We start from the raw sequence: 17,096 nt of genomic DNA on the forward strand, positions 1-17,096 counted from the left end.
GATACAAGCAATGGCAATCTTCATCCCATCCTCTCCAGAAACACTTGGACCCTGAGTCTCCACCTCCTGTCCCTGCTTCATGGGCATTGCCATCTTTCCAGCTCCCCCTATAGGGGTGAATGCGGTTGGACTCTGGAAACATAGTGGCTCATCACAGCCAGGGATCCTGGCCTTCCTGTCACTTCTTCAGTTCTTCAGGTGGGGAGGAGAGGAGGAGGGGTTTTCTCAGCTAAGTACACTCCCCTGCATGCATGCTTGAGCTAAGGGCAGATGGATTCCAGGAAGTAAATGCTATATGAAATAAATTGCCCTTACTCAAAATGGCCATGGGCAGAAATGCTAGGGGATTTTTTTTCAAAGATTTCTCAACAAAACAAAGCATGGAGACATGAATAAATGGGGGAGTTTGCTTTGAATAAAATAGTGTTTTTGGTTTGCAGTGCTCAGATGCAGGTAAAATCTGCTTCAAGCTTCCGTCACCGAGTCACAGGACACACAGCTGAGGGTCAGGGGAACAAGGTGCCTCCAAAAGTATATCCGTCTCTTCTGAGCATCCATTCTATAGCCTTGAACAACCAGGCATGCTCCCAAATGACATGCTCATTCCCAGGCTTCCACTGTTACTTCATATGAGGACTCTGTTCAGGCCTCCATGGTTTATGCACTCTGCTATAGGACCCACAGATGGTCAGGGGAGACAGGGTCATTCCAGCTATTCCTCACATGATCTGTATCACATTGCCTGGTACCCTACATAGGACCCTTTTAGCTCAGCTCATTACTGGCCACACCCACAGCTGGTATTTACACAGGCACTAAATACATCCATTACATCACCAGAGAATGTATTTCTCTAAAAGGGGAGCTAACACCTGCTTATAACTTTCCCCTTACATGCCACATTGGCAACAGAGCCATCTAGTGGCAAGCAAGTGAAGTGCACCTGCCAACAACTGGTTAACTAGTTTATCAAGAGTTGGCTGTCACCCTCGGTTCACAAAAATGCTGTAGGTTGTCAACCCGCAATTACACTTAGGAACTGAGTACATTTGTGGCAGATCACCGGGTATTTTTTCTGTACTTGCAGGGTCATCAAAAGCATAAACATGGAGAAATGTGGATGTAATGCACACATGCATAGGCGTGCGCAGGGGTTGTGCCAGGTGCGTCCTGTCAGCGTCACTGTCCTGTGCAGCTGAGGCTGCAGAGAAAGACATGTGTTTATTGAGCTTTGGGGTGCACACCCTAATGCAATAGGCTGCGCACACCTATGCACACATGTAATGCTGAGCCTCCATGATTGAAAGAACCAAAATCCATTGAATAAAAGGGGTGAGCCAGGGACAAGTAGGCCAGGTAGAAAAGAGCTAGATAATGCTAGACATCCTCCAGCTATGAAGCTTCTAAAGCACATTGTGAGAAGCTCACAGTGTGCAGTGAAATCCGAGTAAGTCATTTCAGTACAGATGAGGAGCCTGTACAACACTGCAAGACCAAAGGTAAAGCCTTGTACACTTCTGGTAGCCTGCTGCCAACTGTGCATGACTGAATGTGAGGTCCTGTACACACTATAGCAAAATCGGAAGTAAAATTTCGCACGTCGAAGGATCGGCCGATTATCTGATCGTTAGTATGGTGCTTTGGACAGCTGATTCTGACTTTTCGGACGACAAAACCTGAAGGAGCGGGCTATAAAATTGTTATTGTAAGTGAACACAATGTTTGATTTTCGTTTAATTAGTACAGTTTTCGTAAAAAATTGTTAGAGCAAGACTAGGTATGCTTGGAAACGGAAGAATACATAACAAAACAATTCAAAACATGACATCACTTCCAAAGTTGTATTCTGTCATACGAGAATTTTCGTATGTTGAGTAACCTCTTCACTCTTGATATGAGACTAGCGTGCAACAAAAACGGACGATTGTTTGTCCGATAATCTGATTGCGTGTACCAGGCTTAAGGTGAATGTTCAGTTTTAAATTACTTTTTATTTGCTGTCAATGCAGCAAAAGTCCCTGAGACCTTTTGACTACTTTGGAATGGTGTTTCTGAAGTCCACATCACAGGATAATACAAAAGGTTAAAATTGGATGAAATTGCCAGAAAATTGCTGTGTGTATGGGCAGTGTTGGGGTTTGTGTACACTTGCATGTGGGATCTGCTTTTCAAGTGTGTTCACAAAGTTTTTTGAAAGGGTCTTTAGTCCAGAGTATGAAATGTCTATAGAATCTCCCAGGGTCATGTAGATTGTTGTTTTCCAATTTGTAGCAATGGCTTGGCAAGTTTTGTGTTGTGTTTTTCTGGACGCAACCTGTCGTAAATGCTGGCAAATTGAAAAGAGATTACAATAACCCTGTACAATCAAAGTTCGTTTACAAGTAACAATTGCTGATCAAATGTATCAAACTCACAGAGATTGCAAACGCATCTAAAGTGTATTTCAATATATATACTGATATATTGACATTTGTATTGCATACCCATGTAGGGGCCGCTGGTGATGAGGGGTCCTCTGTTCTGCCACGACTCTCCTAGCTGCTCGGTTCCCACTGACACACTTGGTCTTAGACTAAAAGCAGTTTACACCTGTGTGACTAAAGAGTTTATAAGCTACCACAATACACAGGAAGAAGCTACAAGCCGTGTTAATTTCCTCAACGAAAACATTTTCGTCAAAGTTTTCGTCAGCTGCCTTTTCACAGTGATGAAAACCTAACCAAAAGTACAGCACATTTTCGCCCACTAGCAAAAACTATGACGAAAATCAAATCCGTTTTTGTTAATGAACGAAAACAGGAGGAAAATGTGAGGCAGGGACATTTGCTAACTTCCAGTTTTCACTGAGCTCCGTCTGGTTCCGCTCCCAGCAAGCGGGTTGAAGCGACTGTGTGCACCATCCGTGATGACTGCCAGAGACCAAAGAAGCACTGTGCATTACAGGCTATCTCTTAGACCTGAGACCACCATCCAGCACTGTGCAGCATTATAGGCCTCCTATGACCAGTGACCACCGGCATGGTGGCATCCAGAGCACTGTGCATTACAGGCCATCCCTCAGACTGGAGACCACCATCCAGCACTATGTAGCATTACAGGCCGCCTCTGACCAATGATCACCGGCATGGCAGCATCCAGAGCACTGTGCATTACAGGCCATCCCTTAGACCTGAGACCACCATCCAGCACTGTGCAGCATTACAGGCCGCCTCTGACCAATGATCACCGGCATGGTAGCATCCAGAGCACTGTGCATTACAGGCAATCCCTCAGACCGGAGACCACCATCCAGCACTGTGCAGCATTACAGGCCGCCTCTGACCAATGATCACCGGCATGGTAGCATCCAGAGCACTGTGCATTACAGGCAATCCCTCAGACCGGAGACCACTATCCAGCACTGTACAGCATTACAGGCCGCCTCTGACCAATGATCACTGGCATGGTAGCATCCAGAGCACTGTGCATTGCAGGCCATCCCTTAGACCTTAGACCACCATCCAGCACTGTGCAGCATTACAGGCCTCCTCTGACCACTGTCCAGAGCACTCTGCAGCATTACAGACCTCCTCAGATCACCATCCAGAGGGGCTGAATCTGTATATGTGGGTTTCAAACCTTATTGATACGTATATATAACTTTGGTTATATTTAAGGGAGGCTACAGCCTTCTATCCCCCCTTCATCTTCCTTAGCGCGGAGCACACTCTCTTTAATTTGTTCAAACCTTAATACCATAAATAATAACATTGATATTCTATATTTTTTTACTGCAGGAGTAAATAATGCATTACAATTTAACTAAACAAATTCGATTTTCGTTGACTAAAATTATTTTATTCGACTGAAATGTACTGGAGATTTTAGTTGATTAAAATACAATGACTAAAATGAGACTAAAACTAAAATGGCATTTTAGTCAAAAGACTATAATTAAAACTAAATTAAATTTGATGCCAAAGTTAACACTGGCTACAGGGATCTTGGTGGTAAATTAATTAAGTGTAGTATGAAAAAAAGCAATTAAATAAAGCATGAATCAATGAACAAATAATTATACCAACTTAACCGACTGGCACCAAAAAGAACTGTAGCAAAGTTAGACTGAATTATAATAAATGCAATTAAAGTCTCTAGAATATCATCAATTACCTTAAAAGACAAAAAAAGGTAGTTTTGTGCAGTCTACGCATACAACCCCTATGGCGGGTGGATGTTTGCGTCTCTAGAGAATGGGGTACCCCTGAATGTGGCTGAAAGTACCTGGCACCTGATTTCCAACATTGGCTGACTTGTAGTGGGGCCCTTCTTTGGGTGGTGCACTGTCCTTTTAGGAGTGTTAGTAGATGATTGGGGGTAGGCCACTAAGTAGGAGCAGTCTCTATTTGGGCAATTAGAGTATGGCAGGCATTTAGGATGGGTAGTTCAGTTTCCCACTTCCTGGCAGATGACTAGTCTGGTCCCAAAGTTTGGCGATCTGCAGGTTCCAGAAGCCAGGTTCCGATTCCTCAAAGAGGCCACACAGTCTCTCAGCTCCAATCCTGAAGAAACAGTGTTTTTCTCTCTCTCTCTCTCTCTCTCTCTCTCTCTCAAGCTCTGTCTCTGCAGCTGTAGCAGGCCCAGATGCAGGTCCATCCCCTCTCCCTGATGTGGGTGAACAGGCACAGCAACAGGTCCCCTTAGCTTCTCTGTAATGGTTCCAGTCCCTCAGATGTGAGGTACCGACCGAAGGTCTGTACACAATGCTGTCCTTGCCAGACTGCCCAGATCTTGATCAGTATGCCTGGGGAATCAGTGAAGCTCACCTCCTCTAGGTGCAGCTACTTGTGGGAATTAAAGTCCAGTAGCCATTTGTTTCCAACAGCAAGTATGGCGCAATGCACTCTTTAAAAACTACAATTCCCATCACCCATAGCTTCTGCCCAGCAAGTTCTCTTTGAAGCTTTCATTGGCTCCTTCTCTTCCTCCTTCTGATTGGACCCACACTGCACTGCCAGGAGGGATGGGAGTGCAGCAGCGGGGAGAAAGAGTCTGCAGAGCCAGCTGCACCCGGCTACACATTGTATATGGAAACCTAATTACTAAAATCTCAGTATTTAATTTTAACATGTTGAGGTTCATTCAACAGTCATTTTTACTATTTATCAAATCTGCAGTTTTCATTAAAATACTGATTCTACCGTGATGGTCCTTGTTCAAGCATATTCCATTTATAAAGTAACAATATTCTGTCCCTGTCTCCCAGTTGTGCCCCTGCGTTGTCACCCTGTCACAGGGGCTTCCAATGCAAACTACAAGTGGCCGTTTTATTGCACATTACGTGGGTATGGTCCACTGCTGTCACTATCAGGAAAATTCCAATTGTTTATGATGCACAGTGCTTTAGAAAACAAAATGTCATTCATTTGGAGTATTTTAAATCTTGATGTTGGTTCACTATCCAAACTGTCATATACTTAGGAAATTTAAAGCTGAATAATATTTAGCACATACTCTCTAAACACAAGAGGTATGTGTATCCATTCTTGAATTATGGTGTGCTTTGTGTATTTCTTCCAGATCTGTGCAGTAATCCAGTGTGAAACTTTCCCTCTGTGCAGGAACTGTAATAAAGACTGGTCACTGCTGCTCTCTCTCCTTGTGCAGGGTGACTGGTCTTGTCTCCGCCCCCTCCTGTAGTTTTCTGCAGGCAGCTTGAAATGGGTAGAGCCTGCTGGGCCCCTCCCACAGCTCTGCTCTCTATAAAAGTTTTTATACTGGGAGTTCTGCATTAAACTAAGCATAGGTTTGAAAAACAGGCAGAGCTGCTGCAATGGGGGGACAGAGTGGAAATGCAAAAAAAAAAAACCCTGACAGAGGCTCTAACTCTTCCATTCTCTTTGAGTGGAGTTAGCTTTGAAAGTAACTTATTTACTTTCTCATTGTATACTTGCACTTCAGGGATGTTGTCCTTAGGCAAGTTGATTTGGAGGGAAATCAAAGTCTCCCTGTGCTTCAGTATTGTTGTTACCTTAGGCATGTTCTTAGCTAGGTCAGTAGATCTGTGTTATAAAGCTTTAAGTAGAACTCCAGCCAAAAATACCAACATAAAAATAAACAGCACATTAAAGAGGAAGTAAACACTGCCTCTTTTTTTTTGGTCACCTGCAAAATAAAGGCAACAGGTGCTAGTATGCATCACATACTAGCACATTATGTGAAACTTACCTGCAAACAAAGCCTTAGTAATCCCCGGAGGCCTCATACATCCTCTCCTGTCTTCCTTCCAGGTTCGCGGACTTCGACTGTATGACGATCACAGCACATGGCCCGGAAGAAATGGCACGGGTGGCCATTCCTTCAGAGCGCATGCACCGATGCCGTCATTGGCGCAGTATACAGTAAATATCTCCTAAATGGTGCAAGTTTAGGAGATATTTACAGTACCTATACGTAAGCCTTATTATAGGCTTACATATAGGTACAATTAGAGGGAAGTTTACTTCCTCTTTAAGAGCCTATGTAAATGCATCATAGTAATGCGCGAGTTATTACATGTAACAAGCATGTAAGAAAGGGTCTTGTCCAATTTTCCCAACATTTGGCAATGCATTAAGGCACCACAAAAAAATAAAATGAGCCCATAGAATAATAAAACCAGCTTTTGCTGTAATATTCATCTTCAATCCAAAAATTTCCCTTACCCTCTTTTTTTCTGCCACTAGATGTTCTCTTTTTAATGGCCAGCGTCTTTCAACCCACTTCCTCTCAGCCAATGTTGTCCTGGATCCGCCCCAGCCTCTGACTGGACAGTGAAAGGAGAAGCAGCACAGTGATGAACTCAGCTGTCTGTCCCCCTCTCTCTAATCCTATGCTTCTTGCTTCTTCTTGAGCTGCCGAACAGTTGAGCTAATGCTGAGATGGGTAACGGGGAGAGCTGAGCTGTCGAGCCACTGCTGGGAGGCGCAACAGAGAAAGTTGAGCTGTGGAGCAGCTGCAAGGAGGGGGAGCAGAGGGAGCTGAGCTGGTGAGTCACTGCTGAGAGGGGGGCCGAGCCGCTGAGAAAACAACCTAAAGAACTTTGAGCACGAAGTACACCATAATGCCTGGAGCTATAGAGGTCAGTAAGTGTTTTAAAACTGATCTAATGCTTGATAAGTATACATTTTCATCTCCTGGTCTCAGGGTCAATTGAAAATGCCCTTTAAACTGGAGTATTCCCTTTAAATTCCAAACTGCTATTTCATAGCAATATTTCTTTGGGTCGTTCTCATCAACTACAAATAAAACTGAAAAAAAGAATTGCTGTGTACATAAGACTGACATAACCATCTGTTTGCAGGCCCTTTAAACTCCTCCGACGTGCTAAACTCCTGTTCAGTATAATCATATCTGCTGGAGCAATTCGCGGTTTGCGGGCAACAGAGACAGTTTCATCATTATTGCTGCCTTGGCTGCACATGTAATTATTCTGAGAGGAGATGAGTTTGTGTAAAGGTGATTTGAAGGGTGCCAGAGGGCCTCGGTGAAGGAAACGCGCTGTCCATGGAACCTCATTAGCATGGATCTTATTGTGGAAGTGTCTGTGTTGTATTGTTTTTCTTCTTTTTTTCTGCCTCCTGCTGGAGTGTTCAGCTGAAATAGCTGCCAGTAGTTTGTCCGGGTGATTCTACATCCCTGACTTATTTTTGGCAGATAGATACACAAAACCTTGTTGCCCTCTTTTCATGTTAGACGTGGAAGACCACTTTTTTTTCTTTTGTACTGTCATCTTTACTAACGTATAATTTGAATATCAAATAAAGGAGTAAATAGTTAATATATACTTTCCCTGCTCAGACAAGTCATCATGGTATTGTTATATAAATGCTAGTAAACGGAGACGGCTTAAAGTGAAGGTATTACCCAACTTTACCCCCAAACCTCTTTTTCCTTCAAGATCACGTCCATACATTTCTTTTTGTACCTGTAGGGATAAACAGCAATTGTTACTTCCTCATCATCTAGGTTGTAAATCCCATACAGGGGCAGCTGTCCGGAGCTCACTTTCTGTTGGTGAAGACATGCCTCCAGAACTACACCTTCCAAGAGACCTTTCTCTACACACAATGTCTAGACAGGATCTTGTGAATAAAGGTAGCAGCACAGGTTTGCTGGGAAACAATGTATGCATGTTGCATGGGAAAGATATGGTAGGGATAGGTGGAATTCTTTAGTCTAACAGACAACGGTGGTTAGAATTCGGATTAGCAGAGGTAATATTGTCTGCACAAACAGGTTATGAGCTCACTGGGTTTCTGGCAGATTAACAGATATTATTTTGTTCTTGTAACATTTTTACATAGGGAATGGTTACAACTCTCAGTTTGCTTATTTATTTAGAGAGAAGTCACCCCCTTAGACAGTTGTTATAACAGCTGTTCCAATTGGAGGATTTACTCTCTTTTAATGTTATGGTGACAACTCAAAATATTGGATTAAGCATCACATTTTCTCTTGGTGACAATGGCCTCTAGGAACAATAGAAACAGTCAGAGGGTTTATATGTATTGCTGTCTGTGTCCCCTAGACCCTTGATGACTAAGGTTTAAATAATATAGGTTCCACCTGAACACTTCCTAAGGCAGTTCTAATCGCAAATCGAATTTATTAGATTTAAAGTGGGAGTAAAGGTGGAGGTGTACCTCCTTTTTCCATATGGCAAATCTACATTTTTGTTAGCTTAGATAAGGAAAATAAACACTCTATGTCAATTGTATGTGCCGTTTGTTTTAATGTATGCCCTTTATCTCTAGGCACTTGAAGCGCACCCCGGTAGGAACCACTGGTGGATGCAGTCCTATCACCTCCCTTAGAGCACACACAGCCAGGCACACTACATTTTCTTCATTCTTTCACTGGCTCAGAAAATAGTCTAGAGTTATCTCTTTAGGGTTTTTTATTACAACAATGAACTAGGATAGGGACAGGGAGCGTGGGATACCCCGAAAAACGTAGAAATTGATAATTTTAGGATTCCTTAACTTCTGGCTGCACTGCATTAACCTGCTGGCTGCACTGCACACACTGAATGTCCCACAGGATCTCTGTGTTGCTAGTGAACTGTACTCCTCCCAGAGTCAAAAAAGCTACACACAGTAATTTTTTCTCAGCACTGGAGTAATCTACTCACATAGCCACTGGATCATCCATTGCCTCCTGCTGATATCCATTGGGCTCTTCCTAGTGAGGGGGATGTAGACTCAGACTCTTTCCCACCAACTTCCCCCTGGCTCTCTCCAGTGAGCTTTCTTCAGATCCAACTTGATTCCTGGACACGGATTTAAGCCTAGCTGGGACCTCTGTATCTTCCTCAAGGCCTCCTCTAAGGCCCTGCACCAGGGGGCAGAGCCCCTGCTCAGGGGTCTCCTCCTGCAGGACTGAACCCAAGAACATTACCCTTTGCTGCTTAGGCCCTGGACTAGTTATGGGATCTCTCACCACCTGATTTGCTGGAGTTCCATAAATATTAATGTTGCTTGCTCTGTTCTTCCTCCCACTATACTTCCAGAATCCTCTAAAAGCCAGGGGAAAGTAAAAGAGCAGCAGCCTGTGAAACAGCCCAAAATAATTAACCCCCTGCTCCACTGACAACAATGCAGAAGAAATTCCCTCTGATTGGGATTTTAAGGGGCAAAAATTGCTGTGGACCGCTGCCTTTGTCGGACAGTCTCTTTCAGAGAGACCTTCACATTTGGAGTTAATGGGTCCACAGTGTCTCAGTGCATTTTTGTAATAATTTTTTGATTTATCTATAACTATCATCCCCTTTTGGATATTTAGGTGTAATCGCTTGCAGCAGTGCAGATTCCATTCCAGTAGTAAGGGCCTTTGCCTTTATTGCCCCTTGTGGATACCTGAGTGCTATTACATGTGTGGCCCCTACAGAGATAACACTGGATGCAGTCCCATTTGGTTATGCTTTTTGCTTCTTGATTTGAAATATGGCGGTTCTATAAATCAATGTGATTTTGTACCCCAAGATTTAGCTTTATAATGCATTCATAGACCCCTGAAGAAGAAACAGACTTTGTATTTTGAAACGCGTTGGAGTCTTGGCTGTCCCCTCGTGAACAGTCCTATATGAATGCTGATCATTCAGACCGATCGAACCGCATACCATTTTAAACGTTGTGTCATTATTGATGTTCTTTGTTGTATTTATCTATTTTTGTAATAAACTACTTTTTTGAGATCTACCTTTCACTATCTCTTTATACTTCAGCAACTTTTGCCCCTTAAAATACCAATCAGAGGTAATTTCTTCTGTATTGTTGTTCATGTAGGGATGTGGGCAGTACTCTCCATATGGCATCAGTAAGGAGTAAATTTACCCAGCAGCCTGCCCTACACTAGGAGGGTGCTACACACTATTAGAATCAACATTTAATGTTTGCCTGGTCAAACGTTAAAGTCAACAGTTTCCATGAAGTTTCCAAAAGGTCTGAGACTGCTGCTGGACTCCACAATCTTGCATGTAAAACCAGCATCCCCAGCAGACTCAGAACTGTCACTCAAGTAGCATTCTGTAGTATTACCTTTGCTCATTCCTGCTAAAGGTTTTTAGGGAGGTGAGGGGAGAGGCAGAGGAGCTGGCAGCACAGTAAGTAATTAGATACTTTCAGAAGAGAAGAGGACTGTGATGTGCAAGGAAGGAGTTGTCAAATTTTGTAGCAAGTTGAAAGAAACATTGCAAGTGAATAAAATATAATAATATGGAAAGGAAACACTGCAAGTATATTTTACTGTGTTTTTATCTGCATTTTCTATGTTGGTGATTGGGTCGCTTTAACATAAAGCTTTTTTATAAACCATAGAGTCTGAGGGAACCCTTGCCGAGAAACTACCACCATTTAGCTGGTAATCTTTTACCTACTGTGGGGACCACAACTAGTGATTTGAATGTGCATTGACCAAGCATATTGGTGGAACAATAGCAATTGCCAAAAATAATACAACCATGCTTACCAAAGCTTTGCCCACACCTGGTTGGCAAGGGGGCATTTGTACATATGGCATAGTGTCTAAAGATGGACGATAATTTCCTCAAATTCATATAACAAATATGTTATGTCCATGGACACCTTTAAGTGAATCTGCATACAGGTTTTGGTCTATAAATTATTGCTGGATTTTTAACAAGCAGTAAGTGAGCTTTAAAATGAGCCTTCACTTCGCTTTTTAGCTGCAGGCACTTTGGAGCAATTCATCCTCAAAGTTCACTGCAGAAGCACTAAAGTAACTCCATTCAAGAGAGAGGAATCTCATTTACTCACTGCTTGTTAAAGAAATAATGTTGCCAGAGCATGTGTGCCACCAAAAATCTTCCCATGACATTATATGTGAATTTACCTGTAAAACCTCTCTTGTGTAGATATACAAAAGCCGTAGTCTTCTGTTGGGGGCTGCCATTTTGGAAGTGATATCTGCAGCCCTACCTGTCACTAAAGTGACGCTTTATAGTATTTATCTTTGCTCCTTCCCTGGCATCTAAATAGAAGGTTATGTAGGGAGGTGAGTGAAAAGGCAAAAGGAGCTGGACCAGCACAGGGAGTATTTAGACACGTCTAAAGGAGGAGAGAGTTATGACATGCAGAGGGGCATTCTCTGCTTAAAAATTTACTCTTCCAAAGTAGTCAAATTTTCTAGAAAGTTCAAAGGCACATTGCAAGTAAATAAAAACATTTATGGAAAGAAAGCACACTTAAATTACCTGATTTTATGTGCTTTTCCTTCCTTTTTAAGGTTGGTGACAGGGTCTTTTTTAACAACATGTACTGTACTGTAAATGCTTAAATGTCCAGTGCTTGACCACAGATTCACTTTAAAGTGGTTGTAAATCCGTACATATACCCAGTGAAGTGACTGACCTCGGGTGAGAAACAGAGGAAACAAATCATCCTACATACTTTGTACCTGTTTATCTGCAACATCTCTCTTCTTCAGTCTTCTACAACATACATTTTACACAGCATCTTTCATCAGCCAAAAGCAGGGAGCGGGGGACCTGATGTCACATACACTGCAGAACTAGAGCACAGAGATCAGAGAGCTAAATTCAGGAAAAATACCCCCCTTCCCTTGCAAGCTCAGAAAAACATAGAACTGAGGATATAAGTCATCTGCTGTGTGCTGGAGGGGGCGAGTCATCTCCTAGGAGGCTTTGTTGCCAGCTAAAGTGGTTGTTAAGGTAAAAAAATGGATTTTAATACATACTTACCTGAATAATACATTTCTTGAAGTACATCGTGGGACACAGAGTCATAAATCATAACAAATGGGTTATATAGCCACCTACAGGTGAAGGACACTGGCAACCAATCAGAAAGGATGGCCCCCTATATAACCCCTCCCACACAGGAAGTACCTCAATTTTGTAGCAAGCAATAAAGGCCCCATAAAAGAGGGGAGGAACCTCAGTGTCGCGTGATGTACTTCAAGAAATGGATTTTACAGGTAAGTATGTATTAAAAATCAATTTTTCTTTTCGTACATCATGGGACACAGAGCCATAAATCATAACATATAGGATATCCCAAAGCAATGCATCTGAGGGGAGGGGGCACCAAAAATACCACAAAAAGGACTACACCACTGCCTGCGAACACTGTGGCCAAAAGCAGATTCCTCCTGGGTCCCAAGATCCACTCAATAGATACGAGTGAACGTATGCACCGATGACCAAGTCGGGCCTTGCAAATCTAAGCCATAGAGGCTTGATGGCGAAGTGCCCAAGAGGCACCTACTCCACTGGTAGAATGTGCCTTTACAGGAAAAGGTGGAACCTTACCTTCTAAATCATACGTCTGGGTAATAACCAGGCAAATCCACAGAGAAATTGTAGACTTAGATGCTGCCAACCCTTTCCTAGGCCCTTCTCGCAGCACAAACAAGAGATCGGTCTTACAAATCTGAGATGATCTTTCCAAGTAAAACTTGAGTGCACGCAGTACGTCAAGAGAATGCAATAACTTTTCCTCCTCTGAGTAAGGAGCTGGAAAAAAGGAAGGTAGTATAATGTCCTGATTCAATTGAAAGGCGGACACCACCTTGGGCAAAAAACCTGGATTGGACGTAGAATCACCCTATCTTGATGAAAAATCAAAAATGGCTCTTTACAAGAAAGAGCTGCTAGTTCCGATACCCTTCTAGCCGAAGTTATCGCAATCAAAAAGACCAGTTTCCTGGTCAGAAGAACCAGGAGAACCGACCCATGGGCTCAAAAGGCTATTTTTATAAAACTGCCAGCACCAAATTTAAATACCAAGGATATATTGGTGGCTTCACAGGTGGAAGCAAATGTAACATTCCCCGGACGAAGGTCTGAATCAACGAATGGGAAGCGATCGGCTCAAGGCTAATTTCATATCTACCCCTGCTTGAAGGAAAGCTAGAATTCTCCTGATGATATATTTGGGGGGATGCCATTTCCTGGCTTCACACCAGGTAATGTAGGATTTCCAGACCCTGTAATTAAGGCTGCAGGGCGAGATACACTACGCTCCTTCAAGATTAAGGCTTCAATAGCCAAGCCGTCAAATTTAAAGACTGTAAAGCAGGGTGGAATATCAGACCTTGAGAGAGTAGGTCCAGACGCAGTAGAAGGGCCCAAGGCCTTGTCACTGCCAACCTTTGGATTTGTGCATACCAAACCCTCCTCGGCCATGCCGGAGCTACCATGATTACTGGGTTCCTCTCAAGCTGGATCGTGTGCAACAGATGCGGTATCAGCTGCACCGGAGGAAAGGCATAAATCAGGGTCTACGCCTTCCAAGGAGCCACTAAAGCATCCACTCTGACTGTGAGTGGATCCCTGGTCCTGGTCACAAATCTCTTCAACTTGTTGTTGAACCTGGATGCCAACAGATCTGCGTCTGGGACTCCCCAGCAAAGACAGATTGATTGCCAAATCTCGGGATGTAAGGACCATTCCCCCGGAAACATCTGTTGACAGCTCAGAAAATCTGCCTGCCAGTTCTCTATTTCTGGAATAAAAACTGCTATCAGGCATGGCGCAAACTTCTCTGCTCAGGACAGGATGATATCCACCTCTTTCTGGGCTGACTGACTCTTTGTGCCTCCTTGATGGTTGATATAAGCATTGTCGGATTTCACCCTGACAGGGTGACCCTGAAGTCTGGGCATCCAGTATTCCAAAGCTCGACTGACGGCTCTGATTTCCAGAATGTTGAATGGGAGGCCTTTCTCCACCCAAGACCATTTCCCCTGGACAGTGGTTTCCTCCAGAACCGCTCCCCAGCCAGAGAGATTGGCATCGGTATTTACCACCTTCCAGGTTACTGGAAGAAAGGATTTCCCCTTCTCCAGATTTCTGGTCACCAACCACCAATTCAGATTCTGACATACTCTTGGTACCAGGGACATGGACCAATCCAGAGACTGAACCTTTCCTGTCCATGTAGATAGAATGTTGTTCTGCAAGGGTCTGGTATGGAATTGATCATAGGGAATTGCCTTGAATGTGGACACCATCTTCCCCAATAACTTCATGCAAAGACTTACAGAAGGATATCTCAGCCTTACTTCGGACCGTACCAGATCCTTCAGGTCCGTGACCTTTCTTGTTGGCAAGAATAACTTTGCCTGTACTGTATCCACAAGGAAAACCAGATAGTCCAGACACTGGACCAGCTGTATTGCTGTCTTTGGCAAGTTCAGAATCCAACCCAGCCATTCCAAGAAATGTACTGTCTGGAGGACATTTCGGCTTGGAGCCGAAGCTTATTGATCTATAAGCAATAGATCGTCCAGATATCCTATTACAGATATCCTTTGGGACCTTAGAATAGCCAATACTGGAGCTAGGATCTTTGTGAACACTCTTGGAGCCGTAGCTAAACCGAAAGGTAGGGCCATGAACTGAAAATTACGGTTTTCCACTGCAAAGCATAGAAATCCTTGATGAGCCTGGAATATAGGTACATGAAGATTTGCATCCTTGATGTCTATAGATTCTAGAAATTCCTCTCCCTGTAGGGAGGCTATGACTGAACAAATTGACTCCATAGGGAAAGTACGAACGTTCAGAAACTGGTTTTGAGCTTTGAGATCCAGAATAGGTCTCACATCCCCGCAGGGCTGGCCTTTGGGGTGTGCGAGCCGTGCGGCCGCACAGGGCGCCATGGGCAACAAGGGCGCCGTGCGGCCATCACAGCTCGCAGAAGGTCAGGTGTTTCAGGCCGCACAGTGGGAAGTGAGCGGCGACCGCGGCCTGGACAGGGTTAACACAGGCCGCGGCCGCCGCTTACCTCCCGCTGTGCGGCTGTGCCTCGGTCACCCGTACTGATACAGTGAGGCGAGCTGTGTGTCACACACAGCTCAGCCTCCACTCCAATCCTTCCACGCTAACGATCTCTCCTCCCTCCCTGCACTGCCGCCAGAGGAGAGATCGTCAGCTCCTCCTTGCCCCGCCCCTTCTCCTCCTCCTCCCGCCCACACTCCCGAGGAAATGTGGGCGGGAAGTTTAAAGAAAAAAAAAAGCTACAGAGAGCGGAAGGTAAGTTAGGACTCTCTTCTTTAAAAAATGTAAGGGGGGGCTTTTTGTGGGGAGCTCTGTGTGAGGGGGGGTCTGTGATGTAAGGGGGGCTCTCTGATGTGGGGGGCTCCATGGGGGGGGGTCTGATGTAAGGGGGCTTTGTGTGGGGGGTCTGTGATGTAAGGGGGGGCTCTCTGATGTGGGGGGCTCCATGGGGGGGTCTGATGTAAGGGGGCTTTGTGTGGGGGTCTGTGATGTAAGGGGGGCTCTCTGATGTGGGAGGCTCTGTGTGGGGGGGGCTCTGATGTAAGGGGGCTTTGTGTGGGGGGTCTGTGATGTAAGGTGGGCTTTGTGTGGGGGGTCTGTGATGTGGGGGGCTCCACGGGGGGGGGGGGGTCTGATGTAAGGGGGCTTTGTGTGGGGGGTCTGTGATGTAAGGGGGGCTCTCTGATGTGGGGGGCTCTGTGTGGGGGGGCTCTCTGATGTAAGGGGGCTTTGTGTGGGGGGTCTCTGATGTGAGGGGGGCTCTGTGTGTGGGGTCTCTGATGTGAGGGGGGCTCTGTGTGTGGGGACTCTGATGTGAGGGGGGCTTTGTGTGTGGCGTCTCTGATGTGAGGGGGGCTCTGTGTGTGGGGTCTCTGATCTTAGGGGGGCTTTGTGTGGGGGTCTCTGATGTGAGGGGGGTCTCTGTGTGGGGGGGTCTCTGATGTGTGTGGGGGGTCTCTGATGTAAGTGGGGCTTTGTGTGTGGGGTCTCTGATGTGAGGGGGGCTTTGTGTGGAGGGGTCTCTGAATTGAGGGGGGCTTTGTGTGGTGGTCTCTGATGTGAGGGGGCTCTGTGTGGGGGGGGCTCTCTGATGTAGGGGGCCTCTAAATTAAGGGGGGCTTTGTGTGGGGGGGTCTCTGATGTAAAGGGGGCTCTGTGTGGGGGGTCTCTGATGTAAAGGGGGCTCTGTGTGGGGGTCTCTGATGTAAGGGGGGCTAAGTTATTACTTATCATAAAAAAGAAAAGTCAAATAAAGTGCAAGAAAATGCGCGCGGGGGGGGGGGGCGCCACAGGATTAGCTCGCACAGGGCGCCTGAACACCTAAGGCCGGCCCTGCATCCCCATTTGGTATGGGGATTATGAACAGGTTTAAGTAAAAACCCCTGAACCTTTCGTTGTCCGGAACCTCCGTTATCACTCTTTGGGCCCTCAGCTGGTCCAATGCCAGAAAGAGAGATCTTCTTTTTAGGGGATCTGTCAGTATAATTGACCTTACAAACCGAGAATGCAGGAACACCCGAAATTCCAGTTTGTACCCCTGCGAGATGGTGGAAATAACCCAGTTGTCTTGGATCATTTCCTTCCAAACATTTGAGAATCGAAGCAGCCTCCCCCCACCCAAGTGAGTGGGGGTGCCCCTTCACAGAGTAGGCTTAGAGGAAGACTTGGCTAATCTCTGGACCCAGGGCTTTTTCTGTCCCTACCCTGAAGGCTTGGTTTCGGACACGGATGGATGAGGCCATCACCACCGTCTGGAATTAGAAGCACTGGTAGTATGAGTGCTGGGGATCTTAAAAGAGGGATATTTGCTTTTCCT

At 45.0% G+C, this 17,096-nt stretch overlaps 1 protein-coding gene and 1 long non-coding RNA gene across 2 annotated transcripts in view; one reads left to right on the forward strand and one right to left on the reverse strand.

Moving 5' to 3' along the window:
• The window catches only part of CHRM2 (cholinergic receptor muscarinic 2), a 301,596-nt gene that overhangs the window by 274,210 nt on the left and 10,290 nt on the right, over positions 1–17,096 (forward strand). The window lies entirely within an intron of this gene.
• LOC309555276 lies at positions 2,878–3,544 on the reverse strand. The gene is made up of 4 exons (XR_014225258.1): positions 3,488–3,544; positions 3,276–3,315; positions 3,170–3,209; positions 2,878–2,997 (listed from the first exon to the last, which is right to left on the reverse strand). It is a non-coding gene; the product is annotated as an uncharacterized lncRNA (long non-coding RNA).

Source organism: Pelophylax lessonae (genome assembly GCF_965119305.1).
Source record: "Pelophylax lessonae genome assembly, chromosome: 4".
NCBI classification, from domain to species: Eukaryota; Metazoa; Chordata; class Amphibia; order Anura; family Ranidae; genus Pelophylax; species Pelophylax lessonae.